Source organism: Brachycentrus maculatus, unplaced genomic scaffold (genome assembly GCF_059751285.1).
Source record: "Brachycentrus maculatus isolate JH-2025_06_01 unplaced genomic scaffold, ASM5975128v1 h1tg000022l, whole genome shotgun sequence".
Classification (NCBI taxonomy): Eukaryota; Metazoa; Arthropoda; class Insecta; order Trichoptera; family Brachycentridae; genus Brachycentrus; species Brachycentrus maculatus.
In genome coordinates this window covers 659,903-684,909 of record NW_028280776.1, presented here as the reverse complement: position 1 = coordinate 684,909, position 25,007 = coordinate 659,903, and the positions used below count along the sequence as shown (strand labels likewise).

The 25,007-nt window shown below is 29.8% G+C and overlaps 1 protein-coding gene and 1 non-coding gene across 2 annotated transcripts in view; one reads left to right on the top strand and one right to left on the bottom strand.

The window, feature by feature from the left end:
- LOC148313092 (CUGBP Elav-like family member 3) overlaps nt 1-25,007 on the top strand; it is a 722,672-nt gene that overhangs the window by 73,404 nt on the left and 624,261 nt on the right. The gene's annotated exons all lie outside the window — the stretch shown is intronic.
- On the bottom strand, nt 15,654-15,760 carry LOC148313094 (U6 spliceosomal RNA). The gene has a single exon (XR_015838327.1). It is a non-coding gene; the product is annotated as a U6 spliceosomal RNA (small nuclear RNA).

The window sequence follows — 25,007 nt, the reverse complement described above, 5'->3', positions numbered from 1 at the left end:
TATAGTAAAAATTCTAAAATTAAAGAAAATTCATTTATGAATTTTAAAAACGTGTTCACCGCTAAAACCGTTGTCCAAAAACTATACTACTTTATTCATATGCTTTACATTTACACATTAATTTTTAACTGTTTTGTTCATTATTTATAAAAGTTAATACATATTTCTTACCCTTATCCCCACCACTGGTGCATAAAGCATCTTGATCAATTAAACGTTGAATGCGTGAAGGCACGGTGATAAGTCTTGCGCTTCTTGTACATGTCCTGGGCCTCATTAAATAAATAAGAGAATGTATTACAAATATATGAAAGACTACATATTAAGAGACATATTCAGAAGATTTAGTTAACTCAATTAACAATAAATTATTCTGGTACTAAGATCATTAATTTGAATTAAAATTTTGAAGAGCAAAGGAGATCAACTGAACTAACATCATTTGTATGTTTCTGTATTCGGAGAGATAATCTAATAATTAGTTCTAGATACTTTCATGTAAAGTAGCGCAATCATCATTTGTCTACTTCGTATCAAAGTTATATCGTTATTTGAAACTAGGACGTCCAATCAGCCATTTGAAATGTAGTATAAAATTGAAAAAAATACTAATTTTACTTTTACGTGTCAATGTTTTTTTTTTAAATTGTGTATCGTCAATAAATTATTTTACAAAATCAGATAAATAAATAAGGTTTTAGAATATGTTCATTATTTATTATATTTACTGGTGAGACGTATATAAAAGGAAGACCAAATTATGAAATTATATTCTAAATTACTAACTAATGTAAAAAAAACAATGAATGATTTAAGTTAAAACCTTTTGCTGTTTATACTAATACCTTTTACTAATATTAAGTCCTAGGAATTTCGCTGTTGTATTTCATTTCATTCAAACCCTTATCTGAACCCCAATGGTGCATAGGGCACTGCATTATATAAACGCAGTGTTATCTTGATCGTTAACACACAAAGGAAGGGTGATCAGCTTCAGGTACCAGTCCAGGGTTATATTGAATAAATATTTAAGTGAAAAAACACTGATATTTATTTTACTCCCCCTGGGAATCGAACCCGGGACCTCAAGCACGGTAGCCAAGCGTGCTGATCATTACACTACGGGGGCGGAGGCTGTATTAGTTTTATCAATAAAATGAGAAACAAATGTGAGATTTTTATCAAATATGCTACCGAAATCTTCGCTTGTGACATTTTTTTTTTACTTTTAATATGGTAAGTCCTATAATAATATACAATAAGAGACTTATTTCTATGGAAATAAGTTTCCTATTGCCTATTACGTTATGGTAAGTGTAAATATTATGATATGTAGGATGAATTTGTTTACAAATATATTACATCGTTACATATGATGTCCTTATTTTTTATGTATTGATTTACATAATTAAAATACCGTGTTGAAAAAAAAATAATAAAAGTATAAAATTGACATTACTTTATTTCCATTGGAATTGTAGATATCAAATTAAGGAATAATTACAAAACCATTATTATTTAATATAGACTCAACGAGGCTTAATTAGTAAAATCCCATTTTCTTCATGTTTTATTTAAATGTAATATTCCGGAGTAATCATTATGTGATACAATCAATCGTATTACAGAATGCATTGCTGAAACGCAACGTCTGGAGAAAAAAAAAAGCATTGGACATCATAGTCCGTTCAGGAAATAATGGATACTTCTAAAAATAATGAATTGTTTGATGGATCTTCATTTTCATATAAAAAACTAAAGTAAAGTGGTCGTCATTAAAATTGCATGAAAAATTTTTCGTTAACATTTTCTATCTTTGTTTAAACGGAAAATGTTAGGTGTTACTTAATAAGATTTTAAACATTTATCATCATACTTACTACAAGTTTTGTACTTTATTTTTTTTCCCAAAACCCAATAAAAGCCGCATTTAAATTTATTTAGAAGAATAAGTCTTAATCGGATATAATTTCTCTTTAAATTACAATGAAGCGTGTTAAAAAGGAAATGTAGCCACTAAACATACTGAATTAAATTTGGGAAAATTATACTTTTTATGACTCAATTTGCGTCCGTATTTCCGAGCGAATTTCTGCCATCGATGTAATGAATTTCCCTTCCACTATGTAAAATAATAATGAATTTTCTTTATTGGCAAGTGTGGGTACACAGGGGCGGGCGTAATTGGTGTTTTGGTCAGACAGTAAAATCGCCGATTGGGGTTCCTAGAACTGTATCCGTGGTGCAGAGACATGGCCGCCAATAACCCTCCCGCTTCCATAGACACCGCCGCATGCAATCCGGTTAACACGACCAATTTGTTTTGTAGAGATCGCGAATCAGGTTTAATTTAATATTGCCTTAGTCCCGCGACGCTCCGGGGACTGTTTTACCTCTTTTGATTTATGCCCGTCTGTCACTCGACGAATTTATACCTCTCTTGGGAAATGTATACGTAGAATCTACGGTATGGGCCCATTTTTAAGTACCGTAAAACAATGCATATTAAATTATACATGTTTATTTGTTTGACATACAATTTGAATTTTATTAGTTCGTGAAACTTTATATTCTAGCCACGAAGCTGTCATTTGTTCAGTAAGAATTGAAATTTTCTCTAGATTTTTTATTTACTTGCCATATATATATTAAAGAACCCTTAAATTACATTATTTTCTGACATGTTAAGTAAGAGTTATTAATACAGTATCAAATTTATTTCCACTAAAAATATGTAAAGTATTATATTCTCGTATAATCGTATCCAAAATCTTCTTGTCTCTAATGTCGTGGATATAAGTTAAACTGTTTGAAAGGCAAATGAAATATTTGCTGGCGGATTAGCCGTTAGAGCTGGACTTAGCTATTGGCTGAATTACGAACTGTCATCTAACATACGCAGACATCGCCGTGGGAGGCGTAATGTCAGCACTTACACATGTACACGCGGCTGTTGTTCCCAATATATGTTCACCCCCGAATACATTCAGCCTCGACATACGCTCAGCATCGATAAATGTTTGTTCGAACACGAAATATTTTAAGCGGATATAGCGCGGTGTTTATGGCGTTAGACCAGAGAGGCGACTTTTGGCAGTTTGTTCTATACCGGTGACGTAGTTTCTGGCCCCAGGCTTTATTGTTTGATTCGTTGTTGTTTCTCGTTTTATGGAGGAGGAATTGTGCGTCTGAAGGGTTAACGAAGTTAGGACCCCGATAAATTATTTGAGGTTCGGTTGGACTCTGGGAAAGTTAATTGTTTTATACAGAAATATCGGGCTGATGGTCGATCTTGATGGCTTTTATTTGAATTTGATATGGGTCCACTTTACTCATCCATTTACTTTTAAAATATTTCACTAACTACATAAACAGATTGGTTTATTGGGTAGATAAATCCTTATTTAATCAAAATTCTGTATCTCATGAGAATCCTTCTTAAGTTAGCCATCTGTGGACTTTCAATATGTTTAAGAATGCTGAAAATACACCCGTGTCAAAGAATATTTAACTTTTAAGATCATTTTCATCTATTTTATTACTTAAATTTTTCTTTTTAAACACCATTATTTATTGTAATCTACGTTTGAATAATTTAATGCTTTGAGTTAATGTGATGAATATTTTTTATCGCCTTTTTTCAAAGAAATTTATTTTATTTATTTAAGCATAGTTTATTGAACTGTCCTACAAGTGACATTGTTACTAAACATTCGTAAAAAAACGACAGAAATATAATGGAACAGATGAGATAATCAAAAACTTTTTTTATTTAAAAAGTTAAAGTGACAAACCTTGGGTGTGAGAGATCACGTATTGATGAAAAACAAAAAGGTACCGTGAAGCAAGGGGTGCGGAAATGACGCAAAAATTATTTTTTCCATCAATCTTCATTTTGCCGTCGTAATTTTAACGATAGTTTGGTATTCTAGTTCTACTACCTTTCCTTCATATGTTAACGATCAAGATAATACCGCGCTAATAAGATGTAGTGTTCAACGCACCATTAGGGTGCAGATAAGGGTTTGAAGATGAATGAAAAAGAAGTATTCTAGGGTCAAAATTTGAAAAAAATACGAATAAATAATTGTTTTAGTATATTTGAAAAATAATTCTAATGTATGATATTTTTTTGACGACTCATCAAATATGAAGAAGACTATGGAAGTCTGGGCATTTAAGGGGCTGACGACTGTCATAGGCTGGTTTAAGTGATCACTTTACACACGTGTAACATTCACCAATTCTACCCATTATTGACAACCACAGCACTCAAATTCTTGGAAGTTCTATATATAAATATGTGAACCAATTTTTAAACATTATTCTCGAATCACTAGAACTTCACTAGAGAAATCTATTGGTGAAATGAAAATGCAAAAAAAAAATGTAAATGCCAGACTTCCATATTCTGCTTCATTTTTTATGAGATGTCAAAAAATAATATGAAAATAACTCCTGTAATTGGAGATAATCCAGATTTCGTGAACTATTTTCTGAAGTATTTGGACACACTCAAATGGTTGTAATTCTAATGTATTCACCTCAAGTGGCAGGAGACTTGAATAAGTCAACATTAGAAACTTTATGGAAAAAAATTGAGAACGTCGCGTCATATTTCTCCGGCTTTGGCAATCTAATAGCGCATTCAAGTCGCAGCAGACGATGTCATCTGATGGATTTTCTCCTTTCATAATGTAAAGGGGGCTGTCAGTGGCGCCATAAACTATCGAAGTATTCGTCTCACACCACACTCGGGCCTTTCCCTCTGTACCAATACTCCGCGCCGTTCAGTACTAGCACGTACAAATGCATTATTTATTTATTGGATAGCCAACAGAATATAAAAAAAAAACAATATGTAATAATAAAAAAATAATAATTTCAATTACAGGTGAATAAAAGTAATCTAAAAAAAACTGTCATGTACGTAAGTATAACTATAAGAGTAAAATATTAAAATTTATATTTCTTTATCAAAAGTCAAATAGTTAAATAAACAATAACAATATTTCATTTAAACATTTTAATAGAAATATTTTTTATGTCTACTTCATTGAGCATTACATTGTTCGTATAATAATAATATATTTATACATTTTAATAATACTTTATTTATTCTAGCGCTACTAAACGATTGGTTCAATGTTAGGTAATTGTATTTTGTAAGCGGAAAACAATTTTTAAAAATTATATATTTAAATTTTGACTAACTTACTATCCATTAACATTTGTAAAGATATTGAATTTTGAATGCATTCTATCTACTTTTATCTTTCTTTTGCCAAACTTTACTTTCATACAATTTTCACTTAAAATCTTTTGGAAAATACGTCAAAATAAATAAAAATATTGAAATAAAACATCATATTATTTTTTGACATCTAAACAAAGATGAAGAAGAATATGGAAGTTTGGGCATTTACTTCATTTACTATTTGTAGCATAGGCTGGTTTAAGTTGAGACTTCTTCATCTATGTAAAAAAAAACTCCTGTAATTGGAGAAAATCCAGATTTGTGGACAAGTGTTTGGACACACTCAAAATGTTGTAAATAAAAAGTCGTAATGGATAGTCAAAATAGATGTAAGTTAAATCAAACATTCATAAAAAAATATAAATGATAGTGGATACATGGTAAATAATGTGACCAACGCACCAAGAGTCTGAAAATTTTTGACTAAGCTTTACATACGATGAATGATAATAATGCTGGATGTATCGAAAAACGTTTCATAAATGATTTTTAGAAAAAGTGCTAAAAAATTAATAAGTAAAATATTTTTTTTAAAAAGCTAGATATTACAATAAAGTCAATTAATTAATATTAAAAAAAATTTAACACATTTAAATAATGAGAGTAAAATAATGTAGAATTGAATTCAAATGTGACAATTATATTACTTAAATCATATTTTTAAATTGCTCGCGGGATGCTATTGAAGGATTATGAGTTTCAGCATTTCCACGGACATCGATTTCCTTCTGAAATTGAAGTGCTACATTATCCGAGGCCGAATACTTCTTCCCAAATAGTTCATAGGATATGCATGGCTTGCTATGAGCACGTTTTGAATAGGCCTGCTACAGAATAACGTAGCTGAAGTATTATATGTGATACGATTGGATGAGACTGGTACACATTTGATTATATATACGTAGCAAGGTGTATTTTTGTTATTATTAAATGATGATTTTTATTGAAATGAAATAATGGAAGAGAGTTTATCTCATTTATCATCATATTAAAATGCTCATTAAAATAATTGTAAATAAAAATTTAACAGTACGAGAATGTTTCTTTGTACATACTCTCATTATAAATTTTATTCTTGTGAAAAAAAACTTTAAAAAATAAAGAAGTAAGAGTATTAATAGGGCATACGACCTGAAGGTGATCGCTTTCAACATTGTTGTCTAACCATATTGTATTTATTGTAGGTATGCTTCACTTGAAATGATTTGATGTACGTAAAGAACATCTATGTTTTAAATTAGTAAGTTTTTTAATTAACATTTATGTGTGTGCGTGTGTGTGCGTATGTGTGTGTGTTTTTTTTATCCGTATTTACAAACTAGTTTATTTGTTCATAAAACGTTGGAGCATTTTTTGTCTTACCGATCTAGATTTTCATGGAATAGGGTTTTTTGGGTATGAAAAAATTTTCCACCAAAGAATTTTGATCTAAGAAGGCAAAAATTTGATTTCAGCCCTTGACAGCGTGGATCCTTCATGTCTCAAAGGGATGACAGAATAACAAGGGTAGGGGTGGATCGTTGGAATACTACGGTAACTACGAATATCTGTGACTCAGGAATTTAATAATCAACTGTGAAGACGATTGCTTGCATGGTTCTATTATTATTGACATTAAATAAACTTTTACTTAAATTAAATATATGGTATGAGAAAAATATTAAAATGGTTGTTGAACATATTTGTTTATAACACCCTCCTTATCATTTATCGTTCACTTTGTATAACACAACTTTAATTTTTTTTTAATAATTTTCACAGTGTAAACAATAAATGATAAGAATATTGTTATTTTATCATACCACAAAGTTAACAATGCTTTCAATATGCACAATATCTTTTTTTACAATCTTATATCAAATGATTTACTTAATTTATTTGATTAATTAAATTTAAAGTATTAAGTTGAATTAAAATCACCAGCTTGTATTTTCACAAAACATTCAATTTTTATTTCTAGACTGAGGCATCAGATCACCTTGCCTTATAGAATTTACGTTTAAGATATTTTTTATTTGATAAGGTACTATTTTAATAATTGAGTTATAAAAAGAATTTTATTTTAAATCAACATGGAATAAAAAAACCGTATTTTGCAAATTATATTTGATAACGACATTAAAAAAATACTCTTTATGCATTTTTTTCATTACGAATATTTTTATGGATTGCTTCATTGGAGGTCGTAAACAGAATATATGCTTGTATGATATTATAGAGGGTTGCATTGAAATTGAAAACATATATAAAAATCATAATGTATGCCGGTTATAGCAAACATGGCCAATAGTGTAAGCCTTTCTCTAAACTCTACATTTATGGAATGTTTTGTATCGAAAACGGTTGCAACCGGAGTAGAGCCTTTAAATAGAAAATGGAACAATATGAATCCATTCTGTCGGAAGACTCACGCAATACGTGAATAGTAGTCAGTATTCAGAATGAATAATGGGTGTAGCCAACCACGCCTTACACATGATTGCGGCCTATGTTCTGGATACGTGAAACCGAGCTGGTCAGCATGGAGCGGGTATAATAAGACCACTTCACCAGTATCATCGAATCAAACGTCACATCGAGCGTATAACAATCGCGACATTTTGATGAAGGTTCCATGTCTTAAGTTGAGTTGAAACATTGCAGGTCGTGTCAAAAACAGAAACTTAAGTTACTTTCTATTGGAGTCATAACCATCCTCCTAAACATCCACTGTTATTTGCCTACATTGTGGTTTCCGTTGCGTTTGTTTCATTCGTGTCATGCATTACAGGGTGGTAAATAATATATTATGGCAGTTCGAAACATGTGTATTTCACACTTTTGTTGTTATCACTTCACACGACGTAATTTAACGATATTTATTAAAATCATGGAAAATGTGATTCATGTACTGGACGTTTTGCTACAATATTTACATTTTACATTCAAATATATTATGTATGAAATCAGTCTAATATACAATGAAAATAAACAACATTTTGAGTGTTTCCAAATACTTTTAAACAAAATCTGGATTATCTCCAATTACAGGAGTCATTTTCATATTATTTTTTAACATCTCATCAAAGATGAAGAAGAATATGGAAGTCTGGGCATTTACGGGGCTGAAAACATTTACTTAAACCAGACTATGACGGTCGTCAGCCCCGTAAATGCCCAGACTTCCATATTTTTCTTCATCTTTGATGAAATGTTAAAAAATAATATGAAAATAAACAATGTAGATTTTTACAATTTTATTTTTCCAATTGTTATCACGAAACATTTTATGTTGATAATTAGAAGTAAATTGTTATGAGTAATTTCAGTGTAGTATTCACATGTTCGTATTTTTTAGAAATTTCATAATCTTTTTACAATTATTTTACATATTTTGTTATTTTGTACGTTTGATTTAGTGATTTTTTGTATTTCAGGCAGGTTATTTATTTATTTTTCTGCTTCAGAAAACCACGTATGTATATATATTTGTATATTCTGTACATAGAGTGTCGTTGCTATTTAAAAAAATGTGTCCTTTTTTTTAAAATTGACATTTCCTAATTTAAAAGCTGAAATTATGAATGTGAATATTTCGTATTTCTGAAAGAGTTATTTTTTTAAATAGTTAAACTGGTATTATACACTAATTTATTTTAAAATAGCTGAATTGAAAAACAGATTTCGGATAAATAAGTAAAGTTGATCCGTATGTCAATTACGTTTGATATTACAAAAAAAAACTATACCGTCTTTCTAAAGACTCCATCTTTGAATTATTCAGGGTTTTCAATTATCCGTACAAAATCCATTTTATTTTAAATCTAAAAGAAAAACAAAAAAATCCTGTAGCGATAGTGAGCACTTCCTATGCTTAAAATAATATGAAAATAAACAATGTAAATTTTTACAATTTTATTTTTCCAATTGTTATCACGAAACATTTTATGTTGATAATTAGAAGTAAATTTTTATGAGTGATTTCAGTGTAGTATTCACATGTTCGTATTTTATAGAAATTTCATAAACTTTTTACAATTATTTTACATATTTTGTTATTTTGTACGTTTGATTTAGTGATTTTTTGTATTTCAGGCAGGCAAGTAAACTTATATTTGTTAAACCATTAATAATCATATGCCTGAGCATGATGGTACTGCTAAGCAGAGGAAGTTGTTAATTTCATTTCTTAATGTAGTCAGTCGGGCAGAACTGAAAATTTGATGGCTGATAATGGGTATCTAAAAGTATTAACTAGACCTGAAAATTTTATTTACTTTTTTTTACTTCTTCGCTTTTCTATTGTAAAAGTTAAATTAATTTTTGAATCTCATTTTTTTTAAACTTTGCGATTAACGATTGTTATTTTTCATTAATTTAGAATTAAACTCAAACTAGTTAGTGAGACAACGAAATTATCGATTAAAAAAAAATACGGAAAAACAAATTGATGTTTGTTTGAAAATAAAATAAAAATTACCTTTAAAATAATTAATAATCGTGTTTATAACATATAATATAAGCATCGGCTAAAATGTAGTGTCATAAAAAAATGGCATAAAATTGTTTGTGAAAACGTTTTACAGAGGTGAAAATTAGGGGTTTTTATTTCAGTTTATATTTTTAAAGCAAATTGCTAAAGCAGCTTAACCCTTTACTCGACTCGGAGTATTTATTTCTAGAGCGGGGTCGAATTTAAACCTAAGCGAGAAAAGTTTCTGACATGCCCCGGGGTGGTTTTATTCTTCTACAGCCTTGTTCAGGTAGGCTCTACCTGCGCAACTGGAGCGTACGCCGGACATTGTACAAGAGGGTTGGTCAGGGTATACCAATTCAAGGCTTATGAAAGCGCACTGTTTTAATGGGAGAGAAGAATTATTTAGACGTCCGGGAATTCACATTATTTGAAAAAGTGGAACAATTCCATCGTGACACAATTCAGAATAATGGTTTTGAAATTCTTTTGAAAATGCTTAATTAATAAATTAAAACCTTTACTAACTTAACCTTACCTAACATGAAATACTGATAAATCTTATTGTATCGGATTTTATGCGTATTATTGTTTTTTTAAAACACTGAAACAGAATAAAACTAGACAAATTTTACTGAAATGTTATAGATGAGTGAGTTTATTCTTTACACAATTATAATAAAACCTTTTTAAGAAGAATATCAGTTAATAACCAGGTAAGAAAACTGAAGGAATATCTAGAATGTGAACGGCAGATAAAACAAATATTACAAATATGAATTATTTGATAGATATATCTTTAAGAAAGTCCTATGAAAATTGTATAAAATAATATTTTTTGCCAACTTTTGCTTTGAACGTTTTCGTTGAATGATGTAGATATTACAAAATTCAAAAACTTTTGTATCAAATTGAGATGAAATAATATTTAAAAAAATATTTATAAATAAAAAGTAAGTTTCCGATTGAAATGGTACCTACTTGTCTGAAATTTCTGGATTTTTTTGTCACGAAAGATCGATCAAATATTTTTAAAAATCCCTTAGAATGGAAATCGAGTGAAAACTTAGCAAGTGGTGTTTAACAACCGCTGCTTCAGATGACCGCGGTTCAAGGGATGGGGGTGGCAGATGACCGTAAGGGTTGGGGAGCAGAGGGGTGGGACCTCATCGTTGGTGGGGTCCCTTTTTAAAATACCCATTCGAGTGTGCCGCCATTGCCGGCCTACCTACATCCGGAGAGAATACATTGGCCGATGGAAAATAAAAATACAAACGTTATTGGAAACGTCGATTTTTCTTTAGATGAATTGTGATTTCGGGCTAAACTTATATGGTATTGAAAAGTGTCGAGCGTTTTGACGCAACGAACGTATGTTTTATTCCGAATCGAAAAAAAACGATTTTAGAGATAGCGAACTAGCACGAACCCGGTTTATACCTATGAGCATATTTGTCACAAACATGCGTATTTTTACTCTCTATTTCAGAACGAGCGGCAAGGTAAATTTAATATAACGACGGAATAAAAATATTGCCGGATGAACACCGTATTTTATTGGTTTCAGTGACATTGAAGATATTTCACTTTAATAAAACGATATTTCCTAACTAAAAATGTTGAATAAATATAATTCATATAGATTTCTATTACATGCTTTAAAATTATCCTTGAGTGTAACTTATAAATAAATTTTAGAAGCGTACTCGTCTTTTTATTTAAAAAAAAAGATTTATCTAATAACGAGTTAAAAAAAAAATATGTAAACTTTATTCTCAGTTTTTATCACAAATTCGGAATTTGTTTCAATTTTTAAATTATCGATACCAAGATTTTTTATTGATATTTCAACAAACATTAAAAAAATGTCCGTTTGAGGTGCTAATAATAAGTCTAGGCATTTTAAGTATAATCTTTTATCACTCGACTTATCATCCATTGTTCCCTTTGTGTAATACCACTTTCATAAACACTTATTCGTGTCTACCGGTATCGGAAAATCATACCATTTCAGATCATTAAAATAAAATTATTACGATTTGACATTTGTATTAAAATAAAAGTACGAAATAGAGAAAGAAGATAAAATTTTGTCTTCTTTCTCTCTTTTACAATTTTATTTTTACACACAATCAGTTATACTTCCAAATCTATGAATTAAGAACTTACATGTGAAATTTATCAAAAAAAAACTGATATTGCATATGTACAAGTTTCAAAAATGAATTCAATATGGATGCTCCAATTCAGTGGGTAATGTTTTGTTTGGATAAACTAAGAAACCTTTGAAATTGTTAAATTGAAATAAAATTACAATTACAAATGAAATTATGAATGAATGGATATGTCTGAAATCTGTTTTTCACATAACTTTTCATACTCATCTACAAAAGGGCAACACTTCAATCGATAAGGGTGGGACAAAGTATGCACCCGTATCTTGCGATAGTCTACAAATTTGATGCTCGGATCCTTGACCACGAGCTGGCTAGCGTTTGGATCGTAAATTCGGCGTATAAAAGCGCAATTCTAGTATGCAAATGTAGCTCGTTCTAGCTGACGAGCGTGAGCACTGTTTACGGTACGTATTCGGTATCAGGAGCTTGTAGTGCTCTGTAGTTAGGACCAGCGCTCGCCGTCGCGGAGGGCCAATGCGCAACCCATTAGATGACTACTTTATAGGGCCCGCCCGGCATTAGTTGGCCGTGTTTATGGATTAACTCCGGCATTTTAGCGTAACGGCCGAATTTCTTCGCTCCACTTTTGTGGGGACTGAAAAAGTTAAACGCTGATAGTATCAAACGAGCGCACTGTACTTATCCGTAGCGCTCGCCGGTTCGGCACGGATACTTAAAAGCTAATGATGTTCATTGTATTTGATTGTAACGTAGTGTGCACTTTTATATCCCGTTATCAGCTTGGTCTTAGACAAAATCGTTTTATCTTTATATTCTTCATGTAATTGGTTTTTATATTCGTATAATTCTTTTATTAAAAAGAGAAATATATTTGTTTTTTATTATTCTTTACAAAAATACTTCAATTTCATACTATTTTTGTGAGCATAAGCGGCTCATTATAAGAAATAGGTATCAAATTGTAGTAGAGTGAGCTCAAACCGATAAACTCTGACTCAAGAGTTCACGGCACTAACCACGGGACCACAACCCGACACTAGTAACTCGTGTTACATTTTTAGCATTTACTTGTACGTACATACACATAGCCTTCATAGTGTAGTAATAAGGACATCTGGCTATTATGCTGGAGGTCTCAGGTTGAATTCCTAGGGGGTAGTCAAAAAAAAAAAAAAGGGTTTTTTCAACGTTTTATTGATTTATTTGTGACCCTGGTCTAATGACTATAGCGTAGAACTGTTTAACATGCCTTCAAATAACAAACGATCAAATAAACGTTGTATTAATTGTATGCAGTCCCTTATGCACCATTTGGTGTGGATAAGTATCACTTACAAGTGAATTCCAAGAAAAGGTAACTAAACGACTTTTTTGTGCCAATTCAAATAAATCTCCCCTTTTAGCTTGTATTATTTTCATCAATTATACGAAGATGAATTAACGTTATACAAGCTCAAACATGAAAGGAATTTCAATTAAACATACTAACAATATAATAATTAAACTTCATTAAACTACATAAAACAATGATGCAAACTAAAGAAAATAAAATATCTTATTCAATAAGTTCATTTTGTAAGAAGGAAAAGAACACTTTTTGGCGTAAAATAATTGAACTTCATTCCAGTAAAATGATGATACAAACTTATAAAAATAAAATATCGGCAAAGGTATTAAGAAGGGTTTTCATGAAAATTTTTCCATTTTTAAAAACTTTTCTATTCTGAAAAAAGTCTCAGCACAAACGAAAAGGGTGAAATCGTTGTATTAAAAAAAGTTTACTCTTACCGTTCTAGGGAATACTTTCTTTCATCGTAACAGTTTAATATAGAAAGACGATAATGAAGGAAAAAGGGTTTCTGGAACATGGCTTAGAAGGGTGGATGATCCCAATAAATGTGCCCTACGTTCAAATCTTTGACAATCCCCACACAAGTGTAAGTAGGGTAGTTTTATTCGGATTTACCCGTGTGTTAGTGCAAAAGTTTGTCCCCATTGGCCATAAAGTTCCACGCACACTAACGGACGTGCATATCCGTACACTGTAACGAATACTTTTATCTGGTATTATTAGAGGTCCGAATGGTAGGGACATTAGGGTTCTAGTCACGTGTGGGACTGAGGTCCCTACTTTGCGAAATGTTTGTGTATCGGATAGCCGCCAATTTCGCCATGGAATGAGATTCTGTTTATATTACGCTTTATTAGGAAAGGTCTATACCACTAATTTGGCGAATTGTTTTATGGAATAAACGTTTAAAAAATATATTATAATGTATAATTTTCCTATATATATATATATATATATATATATATATATATATATATATATATATATATATATATATATATATATATATATATATATATATATATATATATAGGAAAATTATACATTATTATATATTTTTTCAAAATAAAACACTTTTCTCTTACAAAGAGCATACTATGAAATAATAAAAAAATACATAAATACATATTTATATATATATATATATATATATATATATATATATATATATATATATATATATATATATATATATATATATATATATATATATATATATATATATATATATATATATATATATATATATATATATATATATATATATTTATGTATTTTTTTACTATTTCATAGTATGCTCTTTGTAAAAGAAAAGTGTTTTATTTTGATTTTCTAAACATAAACGGATATTAAGCAATACATATAACATATGACTTACACAATAAAATCGTTTTACACCGATAAAAAACTAATTATTCTTTAATGCGCGTATTGCAATATTGCATGTGAAAAATTACTTGCATTTGGAAAATGAAGCTTTTTCAGTTGTTTTTGCATTATAAATTAATCAGTTATAAAATACAATAAATAATGTTTGATGAAAAAGAAATTAAATATTTTATATATGAGTTACGAAATTTTCTCGTTTAGTGTTCTAAGGCATGGGAAAAAGATTCCAATTACTTTTCACAACATAAGAATGGCCACGGTGTTTTTGTGACATCAGTGGGATTGTCACCAAAATTGCTGCGGGGGCTGGTGCCAAATCTGTTTTAAAAATAGAATCATCAATCAAGTCAAGTTCACAAGCCGAGCTGACCACGCAGACGTAGAAAAACCAACACTTGTGAACTAAGGGTGAAACTAAAAACTGAAACACCGCGTCACGGCCTGAAGACCGCGCTGCTGACCAAAAAGACAGGAAAGTTTTTGCTCGTCTAATAAAATAAACTATATATAGTGTATCGAATGGAAGAAAAAACATTTAATTTCGGGATGAATACAACAATTTGTTTTTATTTTTACTGTCACTGCATTATTCACCCTACGGATGACATATTAGATGTGTTCATTAATATTTTAGGTATCTCAAGATGAAACATCGATATATTTTTTTAAGGTTAACAAATTGAGTAAGTTTTCGTTTACGTGGCTTTTTTTGTTATTTCAATCAGACGCCTTTCATAAAAAAAACGTTTGACGGAATATATAATAAAATAAAAATAATGCAAAGATGATGACAAAACGAGTTTATAAAATGAGTCACTTATGGTACATTGCTTTATACGTAACTAAACTGAAATGTCTGAAATCCACTATAATAAAAAAAAAGATTGCTTAATCTTTTTTTAAATCCAGACATAATATAAAAATATTAACTATGAATATGTATCAATGTCAATTAAGTATTAAACAAATTTCAAATATCTTGTAAAAAAATAATTAAAAACATCTCACTTACTACTAATAAACAACCCACGTTAATCACTTTTTTATTAAAAATAATTAGTAGACAAAACTAATAAATTATTTTAACAATAAATTTTACTTTTTTTGCAGGGGCCATGCTAATCTTCTCTGTATCGTTCCAATTTTAGTATATGTACTGCCAAAGCGAGTATTTTTATTTTAAGTTTATTCAAATCTTTGAATCGACAAATATATTTACATATTTAATTCATAACAGTTCATAAGCCTGCTTAGTATCTGGACTCACATATTTTCGTTTATATTTAATAATAAAAAATTAAACCCTTATCCGCACCCCAGTGATGCACAGGGCACTGCGTCATATAAACGCAGTGTTATCGTTTATATTTAAGTATCATTATGCATCTAAAAAAATTATGTTTTTAGTGACCCTGCTTAGCTTGTGCCTCTCACTTATTTAGATAAATTCCATATGGAGAAATTAAATTTGTAATATATAATATACCATACATGTAGAACATATTAGTTTGCAGTAAATTTAGCCATCAATATAAATCAGCATCGTCTATGGTTAATACAATCCAATTCAATGCAACGGGGAGGTCATTAAGGTTTTTTGTTCAACGCGAGCCAAGCGAAAATTTAGTTCATTTGGGATCGTGCTATTACTACCCGAACATAAATTATTATAAACTGACATTTAATTTACCTGTAATTGTGTTGTTAACATTATAGCGCCGCATGTTCGATTTAATTTACATCATATATATCATTGAACCAAAACAACACGAATTTATATATATATATGTACATTCTCGTACATACATGTTTAGAATTCCGGATATCTCTATGGGTTTTGAATGTACTGGAATAGATATTTTATGACTTGGTGTCCCAAGACACTTGAACCACCTACGTTAATTTAAAATATATATATTCTAGATTATTTTTATATTGTAAGTTAAAAAATCAAGTTGAAATGAAAGACAGGACCAAAATGGAGACAAGTTGGTATGAAGTATACTTTAGTATGAGTAATTGTGTTATAATATTTTACATATCACCGCGACCTCAATCAGAGTCCAAAAAAAATGTCCAAAAAATATCCAAAAATGTCCGAAAAATCTCAACACAACTTTCTAAGTTTAAGCTTTCTAGATTTTATACATTACATATAAAAGATACAATAACAATTTACAGTAAAAAGGTTTCATAGTAAAATAATTACGCCTGGACATTAATAAATTCTCTTTCTACCTTGTCCCTACCAACGAGAAGCAACCATCGAAAAACACTGTTCTTAAAAACATGATCACTTTTTTAATTCTAAATGGTTACAGGCATACATCGTTTTGACGTACATTTGTCTGAGGGATCGCATTTTTTATTGGATTCTGTCTACTTTTATCCTTTTTTTGCTAACTCCATGCTTCGTTTCCATGCATTTGGGTTGGAACCAGGATTATGTTGTGTATTAGCAATTTAGCCTTCGTTGATAGGTTTTTATTTGCCATAATTGATTTCAGTGCACCATTCACTCTCATTTCTATATCTTTATTTCTGCACTTATCAAAAAGTATTTTAGGATTCACCCAGTAACATACCATGTCTCTTCTTCCACCGATTTCCATATCGATTACGGTAATAAATGTCTCAAGTAGAACTAATGTCCTATAAATATTTATGTGTAATGCTGCGCAAGCAAAATCAATGATAACGAAGTCGGGAGAAAATTAAATACAGGATTATAATTCAGGTTTTACTTTTGTGTATGTTAGAAGTTACGACATTAAAAGTTGGCCCAAGAATAAAATTGTAATCCGAAGCATCGCTTCACTCACCCCAACCTTTGTGGTTATCTTAAAATTTTATTTGTAAGAAGTAATGGATGGATGAAAGCAGTAAAGTTGTTAGTATAATGACGGTTGTATGAAGGGTGATGAAAGAAATACTTGTGTAAAATATTTCAACGAAATTAATAAATGAAGACTTCCCTATTTTGTTAAATGTGTAACACTTTTACATATTTTTAAAAAGGGAAATCTCCTCAAAACAAATGAATACTTGGCATGATGACGTATTTCAAGTCGTAAAGTATTAAAGTAACAATTAAAATCAGTGTGTATAGATTATCATGCAGGATTGAGTAATGTGTTTTTTTTTAAAAGCCAGATTAAAAAAATACATTTTAGATGTTAATATTGTACCTTCATTGAGTTATACATATTAAAATATGATTTGAATTTACAGAGTGCTTTTTTTCAGAGAATTTACAATTTACAGATGATTAGTTAGTTTCAGTCAATTGTATATATTTTTTTAATTTACAACTCGCAGAAGAAGTATTTGAAAAATGTATTTTATATATTAAAAGCATTGTTAACTTTGTGGTTTGGTAATATAACACTCCCCTTATCGTTTACCGTCCCCGTTTAAAAATAATCCTATTTGTTTTTTTTTGTCTTCTTTCTCTCAAAATTTTATTTTTGTACAAATGTCAGACCGTAATAATTAAATTTTAATGGCCTAATGACGGAACAATTATTCTGAAACTGGTAGTCTCGAATTTGTGTTAATGGAAGTGGTATTACATGTGAACGATGGACGATAAGGAGAGTATTTTTTGAAAAATGCACTAGACCGAATATTGCCAAGTAAATTTATGATGTCATCTTGTCAAAATATGTTGTCAAGTTTCAATTTCGTCTCGTGTGCATGAGCCATTACGTGCGGCGCAATATCCAGCGGGTCTACGGGAACGACGTCTCGTAAAACTGCGGTGCAATTAAAAATAAAAGGAGAGAAGTGGGGTTAACGACGCTCCGCTGCGTTTTTACTACTTTTCTCGTGAATAAGACGAGGGGGGATTTATTACCGAGGCTTATGGCCGGCATCAGCTAGACTCATCTCGCGCCGTCTGCGACTCATCATCCTAAACTCACGACCTTACTCGCCAAAGGGTACTTGTCGGTATTAAATCCGAATTCTAAAGGTTTTAGTTTGAAAGATTTCATAGAATAGCTCCAACTATTCAAAATGACTCGACGTAATATGAAGGCATGTTATTGGTGGAGGAACTTAATAATTTGTTATCACTTTTACGTTAAACGTTACAAAAAAGTTGCAACTTTTGTAGACGTACACCCTTGTGTCGAACATTCATATAATATTCGTCAATAATAAAAACAGGTACCGTAGAACGGGGCTGCTTGAACTTTGATGTGTTACTTGAGCCCAGTTCAAAAAAATAGTGATCTGTATTTGATCTACAATAATGAACGTATCGTGACAATAAGTGTCACCTGTCAGGGAAACAATGAATCATGTCGATACGTTCATTATTGTAGACCAAATACAGATGTAAATATTTTTTTTGTACTGGGCTTAAGTAACACATCAAAGTTCAAGTAGCCCCGTTCTACGCTAGATAAATTGTTATAAATACATAACTGTGCTATTTTTTTTATGATATATCTATGATTCATCAAAACCTTTCTTTTGCAAAGATTTGGGAAAAAATCATTTTTAAATTTAAATTTGGGAAATTATTAACAATTTAAGGACTATTTGTCCTAACATTTGTGGCGACTTGATATTGTTTGAAAATAAACGAATGAGTTTTTTTTAACCCAAGGGTATTTTTGGGAAATTTACGTTTTTTAATGGAAAAGTACCGTACCCACATGCGGGTATAAAGATTATCTTCGTGTTTATTTAATTTTATTTTTATATCGGGAATAAGGCCAAAGTTAAACATAATATTTTCGCAACAAGATCAAAATAACAACAATTTTTATACATTCAAGTATTAAATGATCAAGGTCAGTCAATTAAAAAAAATAGGATATTATCTTAAAAAAAAACTACGAAAGAGATAAAATTGAATATAAAAATGAATAAAAAAAAACATAATTTATCCAAGCATTTTTTTAAATTTTTGACTAAGAGTAATATTTTTTTTATAAAAATGCAGGCATTTTTTTAGACACAACATGTTTTTTTTTAAAAAAACAATACCTGTTTGAGGATTGTCAGCGGATAATCTAATTGTTGTCAGTTTTTAGGAATGTAATAGTTCTATACGGCAAAATGATTCATTATTCATGTATTATTTATTTATTGACTTGGCGTTTAATTTGTAGAACTCCATTTTAATTTATGTATTAATTTTAAATCAAACACAGATTTTTTGAGTCTACTAAGTTGTATTTTATTAACAAAAAACACATAAAAAATTATATTGTGACAATTGTTTCGCCTTGTTAGGGCATTATCAAACGAATGTGAAGATCAAATGGACTACGGTCCTTATGTAGCTATACAATTCTATGTGACAGTTTTAACATGTGCAGTAATAATTTATGGGAGACAACAGTCGCTAATGGGGGATGTAGGTATGTACCCTTATATTTGTTTTCTGGGAAGGGAAGAATTTATTGGCCATATTTTAGAGATTTTAATACAATTGTTGGTAATATTATTTTTAAGAATTTTTATATGTAGATGTAATTATTAGATTATCAATAACGCATCATGCAAGCGTTTACACAGAGAGAGATGATGTACAGTAATAGTCTATTTAAATACATTTAGCAATAGTGAAGACCTAAGGTTAGTTTGTTCATTAAGTAGTGGGGGATGTAGGTATGTACCCTTCTATTTATTTTCGGGGAAGGGAGAATTTATTGACATGCCAATTTTTATTTTTATTTTAAGAAAGAATTCATGTATGTAGATATAATTAATAACATATGTAGATATAATTATTACTAGACATGGAAATTTTTATTTTTATTTTAAGAAAGAATTTACATATGTAGATATAATTATTAGTTTAACAATAACGCATCATGCAAGCGTTTACATAGAGGGTAATAATAGTCTATTTAAATATGTTTAGCAGTGGTGAAGATATAAGGTTAGTTTGTTCATTAATGATTTTAAAATTAGGATTGTTTACATATTTATTTATTTCTAATTGCTCTAATATATTCATTTTTCTACCTTTGCTTTCAATATGTAATGGAATTGGTTTACTTGAGACATGAATTTTATGGTTATTTTCATTTAAATGGTTGGCAAATTGAGAGTCTAGTTTTTTATTTTTGTAAGATCTTACGTGCTCTGAATATCTAGTTAAGAAAGAGCGTCCAGTTTGTCCTACGTAAATTGCATTGCAATCATTACATTCTAATTTGTAAATTCCGTTGTTTTTTAAAATATTAAATTTGTCCTTCGAGTTTTTTAAGATTGATCCGTTATTATTGTTTGTTTTGAATGCCACTTTTATTCCATGTTGTTTCAAAACATTAGAAACTTTTAAAGATATTGTACCTGAGAATTGTATGCAAGCAAATTTGTTTATCAATTGGTTATGGATGTGAGGATAAATTAAATTAATATTATGTTTATATATTTTTTGGTTCATTATTTTATTAACGGTCTGTTCTCTGAATCCATTATTTTCTGCTATGCATTTAATTGTATTTAATTCTTTTTGATATGCTATTTTATCTAAGGGTACGTTTACTAATCTATGTATCATGGAGTGGTATGCTGCGAGTTTATGAGACCATGGGTGCATTGATGTGGCGTGTATTGTCGTGTCAGTAAATGTCGGTTTCCTGAATATTTCGAAGGTGTGTTGATTGTTTTGTCTCCCTATCGTTAGATCTAAAAAAATAATTTTTCCGTCAGTCTCATGTTCAGTTGTGAAGCAAATTTTTGAGTTAATTGAATTGGCCCATTTTGTAAAATTATCAAATTGTCTTAGAGAGCCATTCCAGCATATTAGTAAGTCATCGACGTATCTGACATAATATATTATATCTTTTGTTAGAGGTGATTGTAACATAATACGTTCAATATGGTCCATAAAAATTTCGGCTAGTAGGGGACTAAGTGGACTTCCCATCGGGAGACCATCCTCTTGTTGATAAATTATTTCGTTAAACTGGAAATAATTGTTATTGACACATATTTCAACAAGGTGAATTAATTCATTTACAATTATTGGATTAACATTTTGTTCAGTTAACTTTGTTTTAATTATAGAGATACATTCTTTCACCGGTATATTGCTGAATAAGCTAACGACGTCTAATGACATAAATTTACAGTTGGGGGGGAGGTCGATATTTTTTATTTTATTCACAAGTTCTATTGAGTTTTTTACGCTATAGGTTGTTTGGAATTTGGTATGGAATTTAATCAGATGATTTAATTTGTTTGCAAGTTTTGAGGTAGGTGTATTAATAAAGCATACTACTGGTCTTATGGGAATTGTATTTTTATGGATTTTTGGTTGACCATATAAAGCAGGGGGTCTGGGTATTAAAATCTCTAAAATATGGCCAATAAATTCTTCCCTTCCCAGAAAACAAATATAAGGGTACATACCTACATCCCCCATTAGCGACTGTTGTCTCCCATAAATTATTACTGCACATGTTAAAACTGTCACATAGAATTGTATAGCTACATAAGGACCGTAGTCCATTTGATCTTCACATTCGTTTGATAATGCCCTAACAAGGCGAAACAATTGTCACAATATAATTTTTTATGTGTTTTTTGTTAATAAAATACAACTTAGTAGACTCAAAAAATCTGTGTTTGATTTAAAATTAATACATAAATTCATGTATTAAATGAATGAATAAATTAATGTATAAAATATTTTAAACAAATAAAAACGATTTTTGTAAAATAAATAGTTTTTACCCATATAAGTTATGTGTATTATATTTCATAGTTAAAAACGTAAAACATTTTACAGACAGCTTACGTGTAAATCATTATTTTAAAACGAGAATTTGAATAGACAAGCATTTTGGTCAAAACGCCCGAAACAAGATCGCATTATTCCAAATACCCTTCTAATAGGATTTATCTGATTGATAGGCAACCCTTTTTAGGGGCTGCTGATATATTGCTTATCTACCTCAGTCATTTATTTGATGGATTCGAATCCTTCTATATAGGGGCGTTTGATTTCCTTCCAGTTTTATTGGTTTCCAATGAATGGTGTCCGTGTGCCATCTGCAATAAAGTGGAAAGCGAATGGTTGTATGGCCCTTCCCTCCGAGCCGGATTATTGCATACTTGGACTAGTGATAACGATCAAGTACTTTTATGCTTCGCTATTCATCTGCTGCATTTTATTAGGGAAACTATAAAATTTTCCCAAGAAGCATTATCTGTAGGAATCTAGTAAGTTAAACTGCATTTAAAACATTAAATTGTATAAAAAAATGTTTAAATAAATAAACAATTATAATCCTTTTAATCTTTTTAAACAAAAATGAAAAAACTCGTTTGTTCAAAATCTTGAATATCCGAATGTTTTCACCGATTGGTTTGAAATTTAAATGCATCGTTGAATTTGAGTACGCGCGTGTTTTTACAGAAATATTTTCCATATAAATAAAAATGCTAACGTTCATTTGTTCAAGTTTTGAAATATTCTAAATTATCAATATCAGCATTCCATCGTGTTTAGCTTATGGACACATTTATAATTGCAATTACTCTATTCAATTTGTTATATTCCCTGCATTCACCCTTCTTTCAATATCTTCATTCACTTTCATTTGCTTCCTATATATATATATATATATATATATATATATATATATATATATATATATATATATATATAAATTAAATCTATCTTATACGATAATTTTGCATTCCGTTACATCTTTCTCTATATCAAATATCATGACTTTGACATACTTTCATTCATTGTCCAATTATTTCTAAAGTGGTAAGAAATAATATGTTTATAACTTATATTTGAAGCAATAAATTTGTGATTTCCATTTTATAATAAAATATGGCTTTGTTTTAAAATCACCATAAATATTTTTTTATATCTCAATTATAATATCTACCGGTTACGAATCTAACCGTTTTTTGTTCAGTAATAATCAGTCTTGAAAAAGAAAAAGTTAGCTTTGAAACTGGTAGATATTATAATTAAGTTACAAAAAAATATTTAAAGTGATTTTAAAACAAAGCTTTATTTAAATTATTTATTAAATTTTTTGATTAATATACTCAAACATACTTAATAAAAATCTTCATTTGACATTTAAACAATCGTTAAATTTACATTGTAATAGCTGTAATTATTTTTTTAAATGAATAACATCATTTATAAAAGTTATAATTATTTAAATTAGCGTTACTGATGTATGCCACAATATGCAAAATCAAGACGTATTTATATTCGCTACGCCCGAACATAGAGGGTATACCTCCTCCATGCGTGTGTTCCCAGCTCTGCGTATAATTTATACTTCGAATAATCAAATTTGCATAACACATCAGTGATCAAAGAGCGGGTAATTAAGTACCTTGCTGAGCAATGCTCATACTGCCTGCGAACTTAAAGGGACCCTGCCTTATATTCCAACACTCTGAAATGAAGATTGCTTCGGCCGCGCTCCAATTTCAAGTTTGGGGCGCTCAAACAGTTTTGGAGTGAGGTATTTTGATAGCGGATTAAGCGAGGTTTTGTTGATTTTTCTGATTCTGTTTTGGTAACCTGATCGTAAATTTGCTTGAATTAATTTATTACCGTATGGCGATCGTATTGTCAAATTCATTTTTATTCATGAAATTTAATATGCGGTTATTTGACGCTTTGTTATTCATTTCATAGTAAGGCTTTTTCGCCAAATATTGTGGAAATATATAAATGTTTACTTTTAATCAAACTAAAACTCACGACCCGTTTTAAATATCAAAAACAAATTATAATTCAACCATGTTTCTTACCAAATTGAATTGAAATATGAATTGTTATTTTTGTAAATAAAATAAAGGATAAAAACAGTTATATTTGTTCTAGTGCTTTAATTCAGATATTTTTTGTCCTGAATAAATAATTTGTAAATAACTAGTAAAAATAAAAGTTCGATAAAAATTGTGAATGATGTTTTCAAGCGTCTCAAAAGCAAAAATATAATATTTTTTTATGAACTAAGAGCAGTGTGGTAGTCAATCATGAGTAGACTAGTCAACGTTACACGTGTATAAAGTGATCACTTAAACCAGCAAATGGCCGGTTGTTAGCCCTGTAAATACCCAAAAATCTTTATTTTTGTTCAAATTTGTTGAGATATTTATATTTTTATTCCAAATCGGAATATTTTATATTTATTTATATTTGTTTAATCTTACATAAAAAATTAAACTAATCGATTTTTACTAAAATTGAAGTATGACAAGTTCTAGAAAAAGCTATGTCACGATGAACATGGTAAATAATTTATTCCAGATTTATCAAATCAAACCAAAATTTAAATTAATCAAAAGGATAGGTACGAAATGAAGGTTTTCTTATATTCAGCAAATCGATATTTATTCGGCAACATAAAAAATACTAAATAACCGAATTCTTATATTACGTCAAATTATGTTTTGATAAAG